The sequence below is a fragment of the Podarcis pityusensis genome (assembly GCF_964106645.2).
Source record: "Podarcis pityusensis genome assembly, chromosome: 4".
Taxonomy (NCBI): Eukaryota; Metazoa; Chordata; class Lepidosauria; order Squamata; family Lacertidae; genus Podarcis; species Podarcis pityusensis.
In genome coordinates, this window is record NC_138027.1 from 102958465 (window position 1) to 102976793 (window position 18329).

General features: G+C 42.3%; 1 long non-coding RNA gene across 1 annotated transcript in view; it reads left to right on the plus strand.

Moving 5' to 3' along the window:
• Positions 1-18329, plus strand: part of LOC308475951 — a 36712-nt gene that overhangs the window by 7858 nt on the left and 10525 nt on the right. Inside the window, exon 3 of the long non-coding RNA XR_013985576.1 lies at positions 17152-17297. This is a non-coding gene — a long non-coding RNA (uncharacterized lncRNA). The remainder of the gene's footprint in view (positions 1-17151; positions 17298-18329) is intronic.

Sequence of the window (18329 nt, forward strand, 5' to 3'; positions counted from 1 at the left end):
GGAATGGGGTTGAATGGAAGGGGGGCAGGCCTTGCTTATATGTGCTCCACTGACGAGCGCAGGAGCTGGGAATGAAACTCCCACGCAAAATGGTTCCAACTTTTTCATACATTGCTTAGCAAAGAATGTTAGTTACCTATTCACCAATGTACAATTGCTGCTGTCCCAACTGGTGCCTCGTTGCTCTTCTTTTTCTGATGTTGACTTCTGTAAGTTGTTGTTAGAAGCAGCCTATATATGTATTTCGGCAAGGGCATTTTGTTATATGTATTCAATGCCTCATTGATGATGATGATGATGAATAAATAATATCTGCTCACCTGGGACTCCAAGTAGGCAACCATTGTTGCATGGCGCGGCCGTGGTGGGTTTAAGGAGGCTGCCATCTTTCCAGGTGTGGCCTGGGGAGGGGATGGCTGGCACTGCCCACCTCTGACTGCGTCAGACTCTCAGGTAAGGGTGAGCAGTGCCCACTCACCCAATCAGAGACTGGCCTATTTAAGGGGGTGACCAGGTGTCGGCTGCCCTCTGGGCCGATAATTTAAAGCTCCACTCCATCATAGTTGTAACTTGAAGCTAGATGTGGAAACAGCACTTTCTGACTGAAATAAGTATAAAATTACAGGGGCAGGAGGGAAGGAAGAAAATGATGTGCGGGGGGGGGGGAGTGAGTAGTTTTTTTCCAATGTACAAGTGTCTCTACTAAATACTTCTGTTCCCAGTGAGTGACAGTAAGATGCATACAATTGAGCATTGAAAAGCTACCCTTCTCCCCCAAATTCTGTTACTAAGGAGACTTGAAATACGGGCAGAAAACTACTTGAAATAATGAAAACACCACTTGATTGTCGTTTGTTAGAAATATTATTTTCATCAAGGAAATAGACTTCAAGGGTGCTCATGTCTCAGACACTCAGATGAGGACGAACCTCGATGAAAGCACGACCCTCACTTAATGCCAGATCATAAAGCAGCTTTGCAAATAGGAGTCAGCATTGGGGCCCCAAAAGGGGGCATCTAAATACCAATTCAAATGTGAAGGCTAAAGCCAGCCTTTCCCTAATATTCTGCTTTATTAGAATAAGGTCCTTGAGGGGTTGGTGTCAACACATTTTCATAAAACTGCACATGACAAAATTCCAGAGAGCAGTCTGTCATTCATATCTCATCTTCTCTCCACAAACGTGTCTTGACTATTAGTATGACAATCTCAGCACATCTTTTCATGCTACTTTCGTAGGCATATGTTAAAACATCTCCCCCAAAATTGTGAAAGTGACCAATGTATTTTGTAATCTTGTATATCTTACAGATAGGGAGCAAGTAGTGATTAAACAATGTTTCCTCTCTTGTCAGCTAACTAGAACTCCTTCAGCTAAGGATGGAAGAGAAATTGGATTCAAATGTAAATACACCCTCAATTTCTCATTGTTCCAATCTTAAATACTGTTCTTCACATTTTGCAGCAATTTGTTTTACTATTTTAATATTTTGTGTTAGTATTTGAGTGATAATTTCTCCTACCAAACACATTTTATATGCAGCTTTGACCAATGTACACATATCTGCAAGTGGTTCTCTCTAATATAATACATTTTTTGCACAATGTTTCCAGTAACATATTTATTTTTATGCATACTTTACCCTTGTACATGCATTTTGGTAAACATTGTGCTTGGAAAACTATACCACAAAATTCAGATAAGTGCAGATTTTGAAGGATAGCTGTGTTCTGGTCTTTGAGATCCAAAATTGACATATTCGTCTATCTCTCCCCTTAGCCACAGTGAGTTAAACCTGTGTTCTAATAGCTAATGAATGTTTCGGATATGATTCTGCAAATATGTTGGGTGAACATCTTGAAACACTGAATTTATATTGATGGGGGCTGCTAATAGATCACTACAAATGTCAAGTGCTGGCGTGTTAAAAAGATCAGAACTCCCAGGATTCAAAAAATGTAATTAGAATTTGGCATTGGTTTAAGTCAACTGATGACCTGCCCTATCGTTTAAATTTGTTTCTGCTGTTGTTCTAAAACGTTGTATGTTCTTGCTTGCAATTATTAAGCAGTTTACTTGCATAAAAAGCCTGACTAAAAATGATTGCTCCTTTTAATTTCACAGATTGAAACAGTCAGTTTTAGTCAGTTCCATGGAGCTCCAGGGCATCTATGGCACCATCCCAACTTGTCCTTTGAAAAAAATGCAACCTAAGCTGATTTTAAAAATTATGACTAGCCCAAAGTTTCCCAATTTGCAACCATGGCTTGCAGGATCATGGAATAATCCAAACTATTTGGATGCTGAAATGAGTTATAGTTCACCTCAACTCAGGACTGGATGGCAGGGATTCACCTTGTGCGAGGCTGAGGGTTGTCTAAATCATTCAAGTAGTGGTTTAGTGTTATGTTTGAATTATAGGCCTTTTCATTTTTCTATCTGTGGGTGGCTTGTGGGGCCACACAATCTCTACCCCAAGGTTAATTCAGGTTTATTCATGTAGTAGCAAACCATAAAATCACCAGTCTGTAGCAGACAGATGATGGGCTGGCTGCAAACCTCAGTAATTCTTGTAAAGAATATGAGTATTTGGAGACTTCCGGGTTGGCGCCTCTGGCAATGGTGGATTTCCTCCGATCGGGAGGAATCCGCTCCGTGGAAAACAGGGTCTGAACCGCCACGGCAAGGCGGAGACCCATCAAAAACCACAGGCGGGAGAAGCCTGTGGACGTGGGATTCGGCTGGCACCTTTGCGCCCCCCCCTACTCGCGGGGAAACCCTGTTTTGGGGATCCGGAGCGACGTGGGGTGAGTGGCGTGGTGCTCTGAATTGACTGCTTCTTTCACGGAGTGAAGCCGCATTGCTGTTGCCGGAGAGCGCTGACTTTTTCCTGTGGACAATTGGATTTTAAACAACTGCCCGTGAGTAGAACGGAAAATTGGACTATGAAATTTCTTAATTAGGCACCGAAAGCGGGAAGGTCTAAACAGGAAGTCCGCCTTCCGCTTTTGTAGATAGACTGAAGCAAAGACACGGCAAGCTAGAGTTTAGAAAGTCGTTTGTAAAGGACTAAATTTTCATCATTTAAAATTACTGAACCCCCCTTGGAAGCAGGAGAAGAGGGGGGAACCTTTTTTAGACTGTTTAAACCTGCAGAAGAGAGAGTAAAGAAAGGTAATTTTCCACCGTCTTGAACCTGGGTGCGGGGTGTCAAGACAGACATTTTGGAGAAGCTCATTGACTATGGACAAACGTTTTTGACAGATAGTTAAAAGAAGAGAAACATATTGATTCCATTGTTCCCTTTCGCATTTAAAAGGAACAAAATATCGACAAAATATCCGAAAAAGGAAAACTTTGTTGCTAGATCTGCTTTTTTTTTTTAAAAAAAAGATGGACACAAATAGAAATTGTTTCCCCTAGAGGGAGCTTGTGAAACTGTTATTAAAGTCAAACTGGGGAGCTTTGCAGCTGTAAAGATTAAAGATCGTGGGACCAGACTTCGACCTTGAACAAGAATGTGCTCAGAGGCTCTGGTGCTTGCCTTTTGCAAGACAAGTGCTTTATTGGAACAGTTACATGAGAAGATGGATTTGATGACTGTTGCGATCGGAAATTTTGGACAGGCAAAATATAGAACCCACTCAGGAATTAATCCAGGAATGTGCTTTGACAGATGAGATGAGGGAGGAGGTTGTTGCTGGACCTCGGGTGGCAGAGATGGAGGGAGCTGTGGCCCAGCAGGAACATGAGTCATTGGATTTGACGAATGAACCTGGAAAAAGTCAGATTTGGAGAGATGGAGTTCTGTTTGGTTTGGAGATGGGGGGCTGGATGGACCCCCCTATGCAGGGATGTTTTGACCTTTCAAATCTGGCTTTAGGCCGGGGGGGGAGCTCGGAGTTGTGGGGGCCCCTAACTTTGGAGGGACCTTGAAACATGCCTTTAAATACCACATAGATTTCAGTGTTGACTATGGAAAAGGGGCTGACTTGTCGAGAAGGGACAAAAATATTGTCAAGTTGGAGTCTCCCCGAGTGAAAGGAGCAGAAGACAAAGTAAAGTACAGGTATAAACATGAAGAAGACCTGCGGAAGGGACATGGAAAAGACTCAAGAGCCTCGGATATAAGGTCACCAGGTTGATGGACTAGATGGATGGGATAGAAAGGACTGACAAAACCCGAGACCAGGAGAAGAAACGATGGATGAAGATTGGAAGAAAGTTTTAAAAAATTATTTAGAAAAGCATTGTAAAATTAATGAGTGTTAGAAAAATATTGGAATGAAATTATTTGTTTTTGTTTTTTTTAAAATAATATTTATTGATAATTTCAGAATTACAGGAAAAATAAAAAACAAAAAACAACACTACAATACAAAAAAAGAAAACAATAAAAAAGAGAAAAGCACAAAATATAAAAACCAATACGACAATACAGCAAAAGACAGCAAAAAAGAAGAAAAGAAAAAACACAAATCCCAAATTGCATATCGATAATTTCCATTTGCTTATTTCGTTGACCTCCTCACACCTCCGTTTTTGTGTTCTAGTTTAGTAATTATTTCAGCAAATTCTTTCCTTCTTTCTCAATTTTTGTTATAAAATTTATCTTAACAATTTAACCTAATAATTAACTCAACAAATCCTTACCATCTTCCCCCATATTCTATTATTCAAATTACCTTAATTTATTTTACCTTATCTTACCCCTAAGTACCTTAAGACTTAGAATCATAGAATCATAGAATCATAGAGTTGGAAGAGACCACAAGGGCCATCGAGTCCAACCCCCTGCCAAGCAGGAAACACCATCAGAGCACTCCTGACATATGGTTGTCAAGCCTCTGCTTAAAGACCTCCAAAGAAGGAGACTCCACCACACTCCTTGGCAGCAAATTCCACTGTCGAACAGCTCTTACTGTCAGGAAGTTCTTCCTAATGTTTAGGTGGAATCTTCTTTCTTGTAGTTTGGAGCCATTGCTCCGTGTCCGCTTCTCTGGAGCAGCAGAAAACAACCTTTCTCCCTCCTCTATGTGACATCCTTTGATATATTTGAACATGGCTATCATATCACCCCTTAACCTCCTCTTCTCCAGGCTAAACGTGCCCAGCTCCCTTAGCCGTTCCTTATAAGGCATTGTTTCCAGGCCTTTGACCATTTTGGTTGCCCTCCTCTGGACACGTTCCAGTTTGTCAGTGTCCTTCTTGAACTGTGGTGCCCAGAACTGGACACAGGACTCCAGGTGAGGTCTGACCAGAGCAGAATACAGTGGCACTATTACTTCCCTTGATCTAGATGCTATACTCCTATTGATGCAGCCCAGAATTGCATTGGCTTTTTTAGCTGCCGCGTCACACTGTTGGCTCATGTCAAGTTGGTGGTCAACCAAGACTCCTAGATCCTTTTCACATGTACTGCTCTCAAGCCAGGTGTCCCCCATCTTGTATTTGTGCCTCTCATTTTTTTTGCCCAAGTGCAATACTTTACATTTCTCCCTGTTAAAATTCATCTTGTTTGTTTTTGCCCAGTTCTCTAATCTGTCAAGGTCGTTTTGAAGTGTGATCCTTTCCTTTGGGGTGTTAGCCACCCCTCCCAGTTTGGTGTCATCTGCAAATTTGATCAGGATGCCCTTGAGTCCATCATCCAAGTCGTTGATAAAGATGTTGAATAAGACCGGGCCCAAGACAGAACCCTGTGGCACCCCACTAGTCACTCTTCTCCAGGATGAAGAGGAACCATTGATGAGCACCCTTTGGCTTCGGTCAGTCAGCCAGTTACAAATCCACTGAGTGGTAGCATAGTCAAGACTGTTAGGTAGATTTATTGCTTTATTGTTGGCGTCCGGCACGCTTCCCCTGCACTCCTCTGCAGGTCGTAAAGCAATTAGCAGAATTGCACAGCGTCCGTGTTGAAAGGGCAGTAAAAGAAGTCCCACACGTTTCTTCTTTCCTAATAGCACTTTATTTGCTCAAAAGTAGCATATTTACAATCCATAAACACCATCTGATTCAAGCTGCATTTTGCGTCCTTCTCTCTCAGAGTGCAGCTGCGTAACAAAGCTTCTTTCACTTTTCACACAGCTCACAGCATTCCAAGCTGCTTTCGTCACGTCCTGGCTTACTTCCCTTGTAAGCGCCTCCTCTCAGCCTCGAGACACAGAAGGTTAACCCTTCACTACACCCAACAAAGACCGCATTTTACCAGCTTCTTTACAAGAATATCATGGGGCACCTTGTCAAATGCCTTGCTGAAATCAAGGTAGGCTACATCCACTGCGTTCCCTTCATCTACCAGGCTTGTAATTCTGTCAAAAAACGAGATCAGGTTAGTCTGACATGACTTATTTTTCAGAAATCCATGCTGACTATTGGTGATCACAGCATTCCTTTCTAGGTGCTCACAGACTGTTTGCTTAATGATCTGCTCCAGAATCTTCCCTAGTATTGATGTCAGACTGACTGGGCGGTAATTATTTGGGTCCTCTCTTTTCCCCTTTTTGAAAATAGGGACAACATTTGCCCTCCTCCAGTCTGCCGGGACTTCGCCTGTTCTCCAGGAATTCTCAAAGATGACTGCCAGTGGTTCTGAGATCACATCTGCCAGTTTTTTTAATACTCTTGGATGCAGTTCATCTGGCCCTGGAGACTTGAATACATCTAAACTAGCCAAGTATTCTTGTACTATCTCCTTAGTTATTCTGGGCTGTGTTTCCTTTGCTGAATCATTTGCTTCAAATTCTTCAGGTCGGGCATTGTTTTCTTTATCGGAGAAGACTGAGGCAAAGAAGGCATTGAGGAGTTCAGCCCTTTCTGTGTCCCCTGTTTGCATTTCACCATCTTCTCCTCTGAGTGACCCCACTGTTTCTTTGTTCTTCCTTTTGCTACAAACATACCCATAAAAGCCTTTTTTGTTGCTTTTAACCTCTCTAGCAAGCCTGAGTTCATTCTGTTCTTTAGCTTTTCTGACTTTGTGTCTACACGTGCTGGCTATTTGTTTGAATTCCTCTTTGGTGGTTTCCCCCCTTTTCCATTTTTTGTACACATCCTTTTTTAATCTTAACTCAGTTAAAAGTTCTTTAGATAGCCACCCTGGCTTCTTTAGGCACCTTCCATGTTTCCGTCTCATTGGTATTGCCTGACGTTGTGCTTTTACTATCTCCCTCTTAACAAACTCCCAGCCATCATGAACTCCCTTTCCTTTTAAATCTTAGTTTTCAAATATACATAGCTCCTGATATCATTTCTGCTAGAGTCGTATAGTTTCATTCCCACATTTCCCCTAATATTCATTAGCTGATTCTAAAATAAAAAATTTCCATTATAAATTCTCTTCCAATCATCATCCAGCGTCTCTTCTTCCTGGTCTCGGGTCATGTCAGTCCTTATTGTCCATTCCAACTAGTCCATCAACCTGGAAGCCTTATGTCCGAGGCCCTTAAATCTCTTCCATGTCCCTTCTGCAATTCTTCTTCATCTTGTTTGTGCTTGCCCTTTTCCTTGTCTTTTGTTGGTCTCTGTCTTAGTTTCTTTCTTTTCTCATTGAGGAGTAGGTTTCTGGGGGATTCCAACCCAAAATTGTCTCCATCACCCTTCATCCAGCTCGCCCATTGCCCACAGTCCCACTCCCCACAGTCCTCGATATAATCCAAAATGTATTTAAAATCAAATTTCAAGGTCTCTCCAAAGCTAGAGACCTCTTCATCTCCAGACTCCCCTTGGCCCACTCCAACTTCAGTCTTCAATAACAGCGGCTTATGCTCCTGTAGGGCCTCGGGTCTCTCCATTTGTACTATTTGAGGTGCAGCCGCATCCTCCTCCATTGTCATCTGCACTTGCCCAGTCAGTACAGATTGATAGGTTAGTTCTTGGATGATTTCTGTATCAATGTTATTAACCACAACAGTCAAATCCATTTTCTCATTCATCAAGTCCATCTTCTCATGCATCTGTTCCAGCAAAGCATTTGTCTTACATAAAGCAAGCACCCAGTCTTTCTCCCAGCTCATCTTTGTTCAAGGTCAGAAAAGACTGTTCCCACAGTCTTAATCTCACAGATGTTGGGTCTCAAATATGCTGCAGCAACAATTTAGCAAGCTCCCTCTAGAGGATACAATCTACTTGTATCCATTTTTTTTTTTTGAAGACAAAGGAAAGTTACTTTCATTTTTCAGATATTTCAGATGTTTTTCAGGTATTTTGTTTCTTTAAAATGCAAAAGGCAACATTAGAATCAACTTGTTTCTCTTCATTAGCTATCTGTCAAAGTGTTACGCTCACAGTCAATGAACCTCTCCAATAGTTTCTGTCTCTGACACCCCGTTCCCAGGTTAGGGACGGTGAAAACTTATCCTTCTTCACTCCCTCTCCTGCTGGGGTTAAACAAAGTCCCCCCCCCTTTTCTCCTGCTTCCAAGGGGGGGTTTCAGTGATTCTAAATGTAGGAAATTTAGTCTTTTTTGACAGCTTCCCGGCTTTAGCTTGCAAAATTTTTGCTTTAGTCTATATACAAAAGAGCGGAAGGCGGACTTCCTGTTTGCACCTTCCGCTTCGATACCAAATTAAAACAATTTCTTGATCCAATTTTCCGTTTCTACTCACGGGTACTTGTTTTAAGTCCAATTGTCCACAGGAAAAAGTCAGCGCTCTCTGGCAATGGCTGTGCGGCTTCACTCCGTGAACGTAGCAGTCAGTTCGTAGCACCGCGCTTCTCACCCCACTTCGCTCCGGAGCCTCTAGATGGGATTCCCCGTGAGTAGGGGGGCGCTTTTGGTGCCCTGCCGAACCCCACGTTCCCAGGCTTCCTCCGCCTGGGATTTCTAGCGGGTCCCCACCTTCGCCGTGGCGGGAAGACCCAGTTTCCACGGAGCCTGTTCCTCTGGTCGGAGGAACTCCGCCATTCACCAATGGCGCTGACCCGGAAGTTGGAATGAAATTATTTGGCTTTAGCAGAAATGTTAAAAAGAATTATATAAGAATATGTTATGGTTAAAAGAATTCGGTATAAATAAGATTTAAGTTTTAAGTTTTAGGGTTTTTTATGGTAAGATAAGGTTAAAATAGATTAAGGTAATTTAATGACAGAATATTGTGAAAGATGGAAAGGATTTGCTGAGATAATTAACAACTAGAATACAAAAAAGGGAGGTGTGAGGAGGTCTATGAAATAAGTTAATGACAGTTAAGGATTTGGGAATATTGGATTTGTTTTTAATTTTTTTGTTTATTTTTGCTTTTTGATTGTGATGCATGGTGTGTTTTGTTTTTTCTTTTTGATTTTGGTTTTTATTGATTTGTATTGTTTAATTGTTTTTTTCTTTTTCTCTTTTTCTTGTTTTTTCCTTCTTTTTTCTTTGTAACTTTAAAATTCTCAATAAATATCATTTTTTAAAAAAAGAATATGAGTATTTGTTGTTGTTTAGTCATTTAGTCGTATCCGACTCTTCGTGACCCCATGGACCAGAGCACGCCAGGCACTCCTGTCTTCCACTGCCTCCCGCAGTTTGGTCAGACTCATGTTGGTAGCTTCGAGAACACTGTCCAACCATCTTGTCCTCTGTCGTCCCCTTCTTCTTGTGCCATCCATCTTTCCCAACATCAGGGTCTTTTCCAGGGAGTCTTCTCTTCTCATGAAGTGGCCAAAGTATTGCAGCCTCAGCTTCACGATCTGTCCTTCCAGTGAGCACTCAGGGCTGGTTTCCTTCAGAATGGAGAGGTTTGATCTTCTTGCAGTCCATGGGACTCTCAAGAGTCTCCTCCAGCACCATAATTCAAAAGCATCAATTCTTTGGCGATCAAGGGAAGTAATAGTGCCACTGTATTCTGCTCTGGTCAGACCTCACCTGGAGTACTGTGTCCAGTTCTGGGCACCACACTTCAAGAAGGACACTGACAAACTGGAACGTTTCCAGAGGAGGGCAACCAAAATGGTCAAAGGCCTGGAAACGATGCCTTATGAGGAACGGCTAAGGGAGCTGGGCATGTTTAGCCTGGAGAAGAGGAGGTTAAGGGGTGATATGATAGCCATGTTCAAATATATCAAAGGATGTCACATAGAGGAGGGAGAAAGGTTGTTTTCTGCTGCTCCAGAGAAGCGGACACGGAGCAATGGATCCAAACTACAAGAAAGAAGATTCCACCTAAACATTAGGAAGAACTTCCTGACAGTAAGAGCTGTTCGACAGTGGAATTTGCTGCCAAGGAGTGTGGTGGAGTCTCCTTCTTTGGAGGTCTTTAAGCAGAGGCTTGACAACCATATGACAGGAGTGCTCTGATGGTGTTTCCTGCTTGGCAGGGGGTTGGACTCGATGGCCCTTGTGGTCTCTTCCAACTCTATGATTCTATGATTCTTAACTTTCTTTATGGTCCAGCTCTCACTTCCATACATCACTCCTGGGAAAACCATAGCTTTAACTATACGGACCTTTGTGGGCAAGGTGATGTCTCTGCTTTTTAAGATGCTGTCTAGGTTTGTCATTGCTTTTCTCCCAAGAAACAGGCGTCTTTTAATTTTGTGACTGCTGTCACCATCGGCTGTGATCATGGAGCCGAAGAAAGTAAAATCTCTCACTGCCTCCATTTCTTCTCCTGCTATTTGCCAGGAGGTGATGGGACCAGTGGCCATGATCTTCGTTTTTTTGATGTTGAGCTTCAGACCATATTCTGTGCTCTCCTCTTTCACCCTCAATAAAAGGTTCTTTAATTCCTCCTCACTTTCTGCCTTTAAGGTTGTGTCATCTGCATGTCCGAGGTTGTTGATATTTCTTCCGGCAATCTTAATTCCAGTTTGGGATTCATCCAGCCCAGCCTTTGGCATGAGGAATTCTGCATATAAGTTAAATAAGCAGGGAGACAATATACAGCCTTGTCGTACTCCTTTCCCAATTTTGAACCAATCAGTTGTTCCATATCCAGTTCTAACTGTAGCTTCTTGTCCCACATAGTGATTTCTCAGGAGACAGATGAGGTGATCAGGCACTCCCATTTCTTTAGGAACTTGCCATAGTTTGCTGTGGTCGACACAGTCAAAGGCTTTTGCATAGTCAATGAAGGAGAAGAAGATGTGTTTCTGGAACTCTCTAGCTTTTTCCATAATCCAAGCGCATGTTTGCAATTTGGTCTCTGGTTCTTCTGCCCCTTCGAAATCCAGCTTGCACTTCTGGGAGTTCTTGGTCCACATACTGCTTAAGCCTGTCTTATAGAATTTTAAGCATAACCTTGCTAGCGTGTGAAATGAGTGCAATTGTGCGGTAGTTGGAACATTCTTTGGCACTTCCCTTCTTTGGGATTGGGATGTAGACTGATCTTCTCCAATCCTCTGGCCACTGCTGAGTTTTCCAAATTTGCTGGCATATTGAGTGTAGCACCTTAACAGCATCATCTTTTAAAACTTTAAATAGTTCAGCTGGAATACCATCACTTCCACTGGCCTTGTTATTAGCAGTGCTTTCTAAGGCCCATGTGACTTCACTCTCCAGGATGTCTGGCTCAAGGTCAGCAACCACACTACCTGGGATGTACAAGACATCCATATCTTTCTGGTATAATTCCTCTGTGTATTCTTGCCACCTCTTCTTGATGTCTTCTGCTTCTGTTAGGTCCTTACCACTTTGGTCCTTTATTATGGTAATCTTTGTACGAAATGTTCCTTTCATATCTCCAATTTTCTTGAACAGATCTCTGGATTTCCCCATTCTATTGTTTTCCTCTATTTCTTTGCATTGCTCATTTAAGAAGGCCTTCTTGTCTCTCCTTGCTATTTTTTGGAAATCTGCATTCAATTTCCTGTATCTTTCACTATCTCCCTCGCATTTCACTTGCCTTCTCTCCCCCGCTATTTGTAAGGCCTCGTTGGACAGCCACTTTGCTTTCTTGCATTTCCTTTTCATTGGGATGGTTTTTGTTGCTGCCTCCTGTATAATGTTACGAGCCTCCATTCATAGTTCTTCAGGCACTCTGTCCACCAACTCTAAATCCTTAAACCTGTTCCTCACTTCCACTGTATATTCATAAGGGATTGTAACTTACTGGCCCAGTGGTTTTTCCTACTTTCTTCAGTTTAAGCTTGAATTTTGCTATAAGAAGCTGATGATCTGACCCACAGTCCCAGGTCTTGTTTTTGCTGGCTGTATAGAGCTTCTCCATCTTTGGCTGCAGAGAATATAATCAATCTGATTTTGATGCTGCCCATCTGGTGATGTCCATGTGTAGACATGTGTTGTTGGAAAAGAGTGTTTGTGATGACCAGCTTGTTCTCTTGGCAGAACTCTATTAGCCTTTGCCCTGCTTCGTTTTGAACTCCAAGGCCAAACTTGCCAGTTGTTCCTGTTATCTCTTGACTCCCTACTTTAGCATTCCAATCCCCTATAATGAGAAGAACATCCTTCTTTGGTGTCATTTCTAGAAGGTGTTGTAAGTCTTCACAGAATTGGTCAATTTCAGTTTCTTCAGCACCAGTGGTTGTTGCATAAACTTGGATTACAGTGATGTTAAAAGGTCTGCCTTGGATTCGTATTGAGATCATTCTATCATTTTTGAGATTGCATCCCAGTACAGCTTTCGCCACTCTTTTGTTGACGATGAGGGCCACTCCATTTCTTTTACGGGATTCTTGCCCACAGTAGTAGATGTGATGGTCATCCGAACTGAATTCACCCATTCCCGTCCATTTTAGTTCACTGATGCCCAGGATGTCAATATTTATTCTTGCCATCTCATTTTTGACCACATCCAGCTTACTGAGGTTCATGGTTCTTACATTCCAGGTTCCCATGCAATATTTTTCTTTACAGCATTGGATTTTCCTTTCGCTTCCAGGCATATCCACAACTGAGCGACCTTTTGGCTTTGGCCCAGCCCCTTCATCAGCTCTGAATCTACTTGTACTTGTCCTCCGCTCTTCCTCAGTAGCACGTTGGACGCCTTCTGACCTGAGGGGCTCATCTTCCAGTGTCATAACTTTTATATGCCTGTCATCTTTGTCCATGGAGTTTTCTTGGCAGGGATACTGGAGTGGCTTGCCAGTTCCTGCTCCAGGTGGATCACGTTTGGTCAAAACTCTCCACTATGACCTGTCCATCTTAGGTGGCCCTGCATGGCATAGCTCATAGCTTCTCTGAGTTATTCAAGCCCCTTCGCCACGGCAAGGCAGTGATCCATGAAGGGGATTCTGAGTATTTACAACCTATTTATTAATATTGTAGAGCCAATAATGCTTAGCTGAAAGCAATTATGTTGGCCCAAAAGCTTTCATCATTCTGGTATGCCACCCTACAGTGTCTTATCATGTTAACATAAATTGTTTGTGGGAGATCACAGTAGGAGCTTCTGAAACTACAGTGCCATCCTGTGCATGTTTACTGAGCCTTATTGCTAGTAACATGAGCACAGGGTTGCTGCCTTTTAACCAGTAATAATAATACTTTTTTATAAACTGGAGTTGCAGGTTTTTTTTACTGTTTTATATATAGCTTGATTAATTATCTGGTTAAATACTCTTAAGAGCTCCTCTTTTTGACTATATAAAACATTAAGTTAATTCTTGTCACACCAAAGTATAGTAAAATATTTGTACTGTCTTAATTGCTCTGTATTCCATCTTGAACACTCGTGGTTAAAAGTAAAATCAAATAGCCTAACTGAAACAGTATTCTTTTTGTCATAAATGAGGTATTTGTTTATTCCCCTCACAAGCTCCTATAAAGTGAAATGAGAAGAAATCTTAGCAAGCAGGACATGGTTCCCCCAAAGCACATACATTTATTCTATTTTTGACGGTTGTATACCAGTAAGGATGGAGAGAAATTTGTTTGGTCTGCATTTTAACATGGGTTGAGCTAATGCACTGGTCCTCTACTTAAATGCAGATTTGAATGCCACAATAAATCAGATTACTCACTAATTTTTGCACTACAGTTCAAAAAGTGTGGACAAAGATGTGTATCTTACAGAAAGAATGCATTGAAAAATGCTTTGAAAACCATATGAAATGTGTCTCAGGAAACAAATTCATTCAAAACGCATATTTCACCAGAAAGTAGAATAATTCATAGAATCACAGAATCATTGGAAGGGACCCCAAGGGTCATCTGGTCCACCCCCTGCAATGCAGGAATCTCAGCTGAAGCATCCATGATAGATGGCCTTCCAATCTCTGCTTAAAATCCTCCAAGGAAGGAGAGTCCACAACCTCCCAGGGGAGACCATTCCACTGTCAAACAAAAAGTTCTTCTTCATGTTAGTTGGAATTTTATTTCTTGTAACTTGAAGCCATTGGTTAGAGTCCTACCCTCCAGGGCAGGAGAAAGCAAGCTTTCTCCATCTTCCATGTGACAGCCCTTGAGATATTTGAAAATAGCTATCATATCTCAGCCACCTCTTTTCCAGGCTAAAGATACCTAGGCTAAACATACTGTTCCTCATAAGGCTTGGTTTCTAGACTCTTAATCATCTTAGTTGTCCTCCTCTGCACACCTTCCAGCTTGTCAACATCCTTCTTAAATTGTGGTGTCCAGAATTGGACACAGGATTCCAGGCATGGTCTGACCAAGGCAGAATAGAGTGGTACTATCATTTCCCTTGATCTGGATCCTATACTTCTGTTGATGCAGTCTAGGATAGCATTAGCTTTTTTTGCTGCTGCATCACACTGTTGACTCGTGTTGTGGTCCACTAAGACCCCTAGATCCTTTTCACATATACTATTAGTAAGCTGCGTGTCTCTCATCTCATATTTGTGCATCTGGTTCTTCCTGCCTAAGTCAGAACCTTACATTTATCCCTACTGAAATTCATTTTGTTTGTTTGGACCCAGTTTTCCACTCTGTTAAGGTCATTTTGGGGACGCGGGTGGCGCTGTGGGTTAAACCACAGAGCCTAGGACCTGCCGATCGAAAGGTCGGTGGTTCGAATCCCCGCGGGGGGATGAGCTCCTGTCGTTCAGTCCCAGCTCCTGCCTACCTAGCAGTTCGAAAGCACCCCAAGTGCAAGTAGATAAATAGGGACCGCTTTCTAGCGGGAAGGTAAACGGCGTTTCCGTGTGTGGCGCTGGTGCTGGCTCGCCAGATGCAGCTTAGTCATGCTGGCCACGTGACCCGGAAGTGTCTTTGGACAGCGCCGGCTCCCGGCCTCTTGAGCGAGATGAGCGTGCAACCCTAGAGTCGGTCACGACTGGCCCTGATGGACAGGGGTACTTTTACCTTTTTAAGGTCATTTTAAATACCAATTCTGTATTCTGCAGCATTAGCTTCCCCTCCCAGTTTGGTGTCATCTGCAGATTTGATGAGCATCCCCTCAATTCCTTCATCCAAGTTGTTTATAAATTCAAATGTGAATTTTTCACGCATTAAACAAAATCTGGAAAAAACAAGGTAGAATGGGCCCGTCATGGAGCACACGTGAGACTGCTGCTCTGTCCAACCTATTTCATAAGTGAGCAGCCCCTTTGTGATTCTGCTCTGCAATTTCAACTGTAGCATTCAAAGAAAAATCTGCTCGAAAGAGTAGATCTCTGTTTGTATTTTGTATGTCTCATTTTTGGAAGGAGTCTCATAATGTTCCAGCATTGACACAGTTGCTGGTAGCCTACAAATCACAGAAATAAACAGCATTCCCCTCTCTTCACATTCACATCACTGGACTAAAAGTGAATATATACTGCCTGGAAAAAATGCCTTCTCTTCTATCAGATTACTAGTGTTCTGTTTTTTGAAAATGTTGTTTGGGGCCTGCATTGCTTTTTGCTGTGTAGCTCTTCCTTTGCAACAGATTGTCACATTTTTTCAGGGTTACCTGTATCTTCTTTGCTTGAACTGGCTTTATTCTCCTGAGCAGCAGGGCTATTTTTCACAGGCCATTTTCCCCTTAAATGTCTCCACCAGAATTAGGACTCAGTGTTGGAAAGGAAGGATGAACCATGGCTCATGTTTCTATCAGATGTACTCATAACCAGGGGAGCCATTTCAAGTTTCTGTGAGTGTTACCATTCACTCTGCTAGCAAGGTAGTAATTGGACAGTCTTCTGATTGAACTCCCTTAGGAAATATATACCTAGTATATTTCCAGATGAAATGACACTGCAGAAGGGACTTTGGATAGCCACCAGTCTTGCGTCTCATCAAGAGGATTACAGCTCTATTAGTATGGCATCCAATGTTATCATTAGTGTTAATTCTGGGGATCAGGCCAAGTGCTAGCATGGGAATGAAATACCAAGGCTTGCCCCTGACATTTCCTGACCCTCTTTTCACACTGTTCAGCATTGTTTTTCAACAAATTAGATTGATAGATTTGGGGGTGGGGAAGAAATGTCCCTTTACTTTATGTTTCTGTTTAATAATTGGCAGGTTGTATCTCACAGTCCCTTTGCTTGGTACCCTAGGAATTACTGTGGCAGAAATAATAAGAGCAACAAAACCATTTTGGCTCCAAGGCAGCAATGTAACAAATTGAGCCATGCTAATGACTAATTTGTGTTTTCAGTATCTCTCTGCTACAGAAGACAAGCAATAGGTAATTTCGTTGGCTTCCTTTTCTTCAGTTTCCTCTTACTAATAAAAACAAGCCATTGCATTATATTTCCTCTTCCCTCAGCAATGTCAGGCACTGCAAGTCAGACTGTGTGACCCTAATGGAAAGCATGTAAGGCATGTTGTGTAAGTCTCAAAGTTGAAGCACTTTCAGGAAAAGTACATCCAAATCCCACACATTTTCAGGGGCTTTCATCCCAAGTGTGTGCGTAGAATGGTTTAGCAGAGAATGCAGCCATGGGTAGCCAATCACTTGATCCATCACTGGCAGCTTCTGCTGGCATAATCTGGGTAATTGCGTTTGACTGCTGGTATCAAGAAAGACAAATCGAGAACTTACGTAGGCAGGACCTGTTTCACTTGGAAACCTGCTCAGAATTAGGGATGTGTCAACCACTGATAAATTTCACTAGCCTTATCAAAAAGTCTTTTGGTTTTCCTTGACATTGAGATGTTTCATTGCGTATGAAAAAGCATTCCAGTTGTGATCCAGCTGTTACATATCTGATATTAGGCCATAGTTGAATGGATCAGGGAAAGAGTTACTAGGAATCCAGAAGACAAGGAAGGGAGTTCCACCATGGTTTCAACTCAAGCTCAGTTTCTTATCTGTGTTCTGGGCAGAACAAGATACTCTGACTAGGAGTGGCAGAGGAAACAGCCCTTGAGATATAGGAGGCAGCTCCAATTTTCCAGAAACCCAAGTACACCACGGCTACCCAAATGCCCCAAGAAATCTTCATATGGTCAACTGCATGCAAGCAGCAAAGGTTTGTTTAAAATTATCTCTGTGTCTGATTGATTGATTGAATCTTATTTGCATCAGCCATCAGCCATAGCAATAAAACAACAATACTATATACAAAGAATAGTAATAAAAAGTCAATTCTATAAAACACATTTTAGGGTTTTGAATCAGTAGTCAAATAGTGGATCTTGTTCTGATTGCCCCAGCTAAAAACCTTGCAACCTTTGCTGTCACCTGCTCATCTTGATCTGCCAAGAGAAAGGACACTGTGGCAGTGGTTGGGCAACCTGGAATGGACAATAAAAGAGGGGTGATAATCTCATTCCTCAAGTTTTTTATTAAGAGTGCAAGCCAGAAGGGCATGTACCACCGATTTGGTACTGCCATCTCCACAGGGGCATAAGCATTTTTTGTGTGGAATCTGTTGGAATCGTCCCTTGAGTACAGCTGAGGGCAATACATTCAAACTTGTGACAGTAAAAGCACGCCTATGTTTTAGAATTGCTAGGTTATACAGATAGGGTGCCAGAGAGTCAAAATGGGAAGGTGGAAAATAGTCATACCATGGGCAAAATTTTCTTATTGTGGCCAAGTTGTTCTGTGTCTGATTTATGATGTGGGTAGATATGAATGTTGGGAAGGCATAGACATGCATGCTTAGGGAGATCATAGAATCATAGAGTTGGAAGAGACCACAAGGGCCATCGAGTCCAACCCCCTGCCAAGCAGGGGCTTAATTCAGGGCAAGGATGATTTTGATGGTTTCCTCCCAGGTGAGTTCATGGCTCAAAGTATGGGGTGCTTCTGAGTAATTAAAGCTACTTGGGGTGGATAAGTTATGGGTGCAGCCTGCAGGAGCTAATTTCATACAACCATCTGAGATGGATTCACCTAGTTCAAACCTGTCCTGAGACTCTTTGGGCAGCTGTGCCTAGCCTAGCATGTTGCTTTGATTGCAGATTTCCCCAATCCATCCAGATTATTTTGTTTGAGTGTTCTTAAAACCTGCCCAATCAAGCGTGCATCCCCTTCTGAGTGTAATATTTCCTAGTTC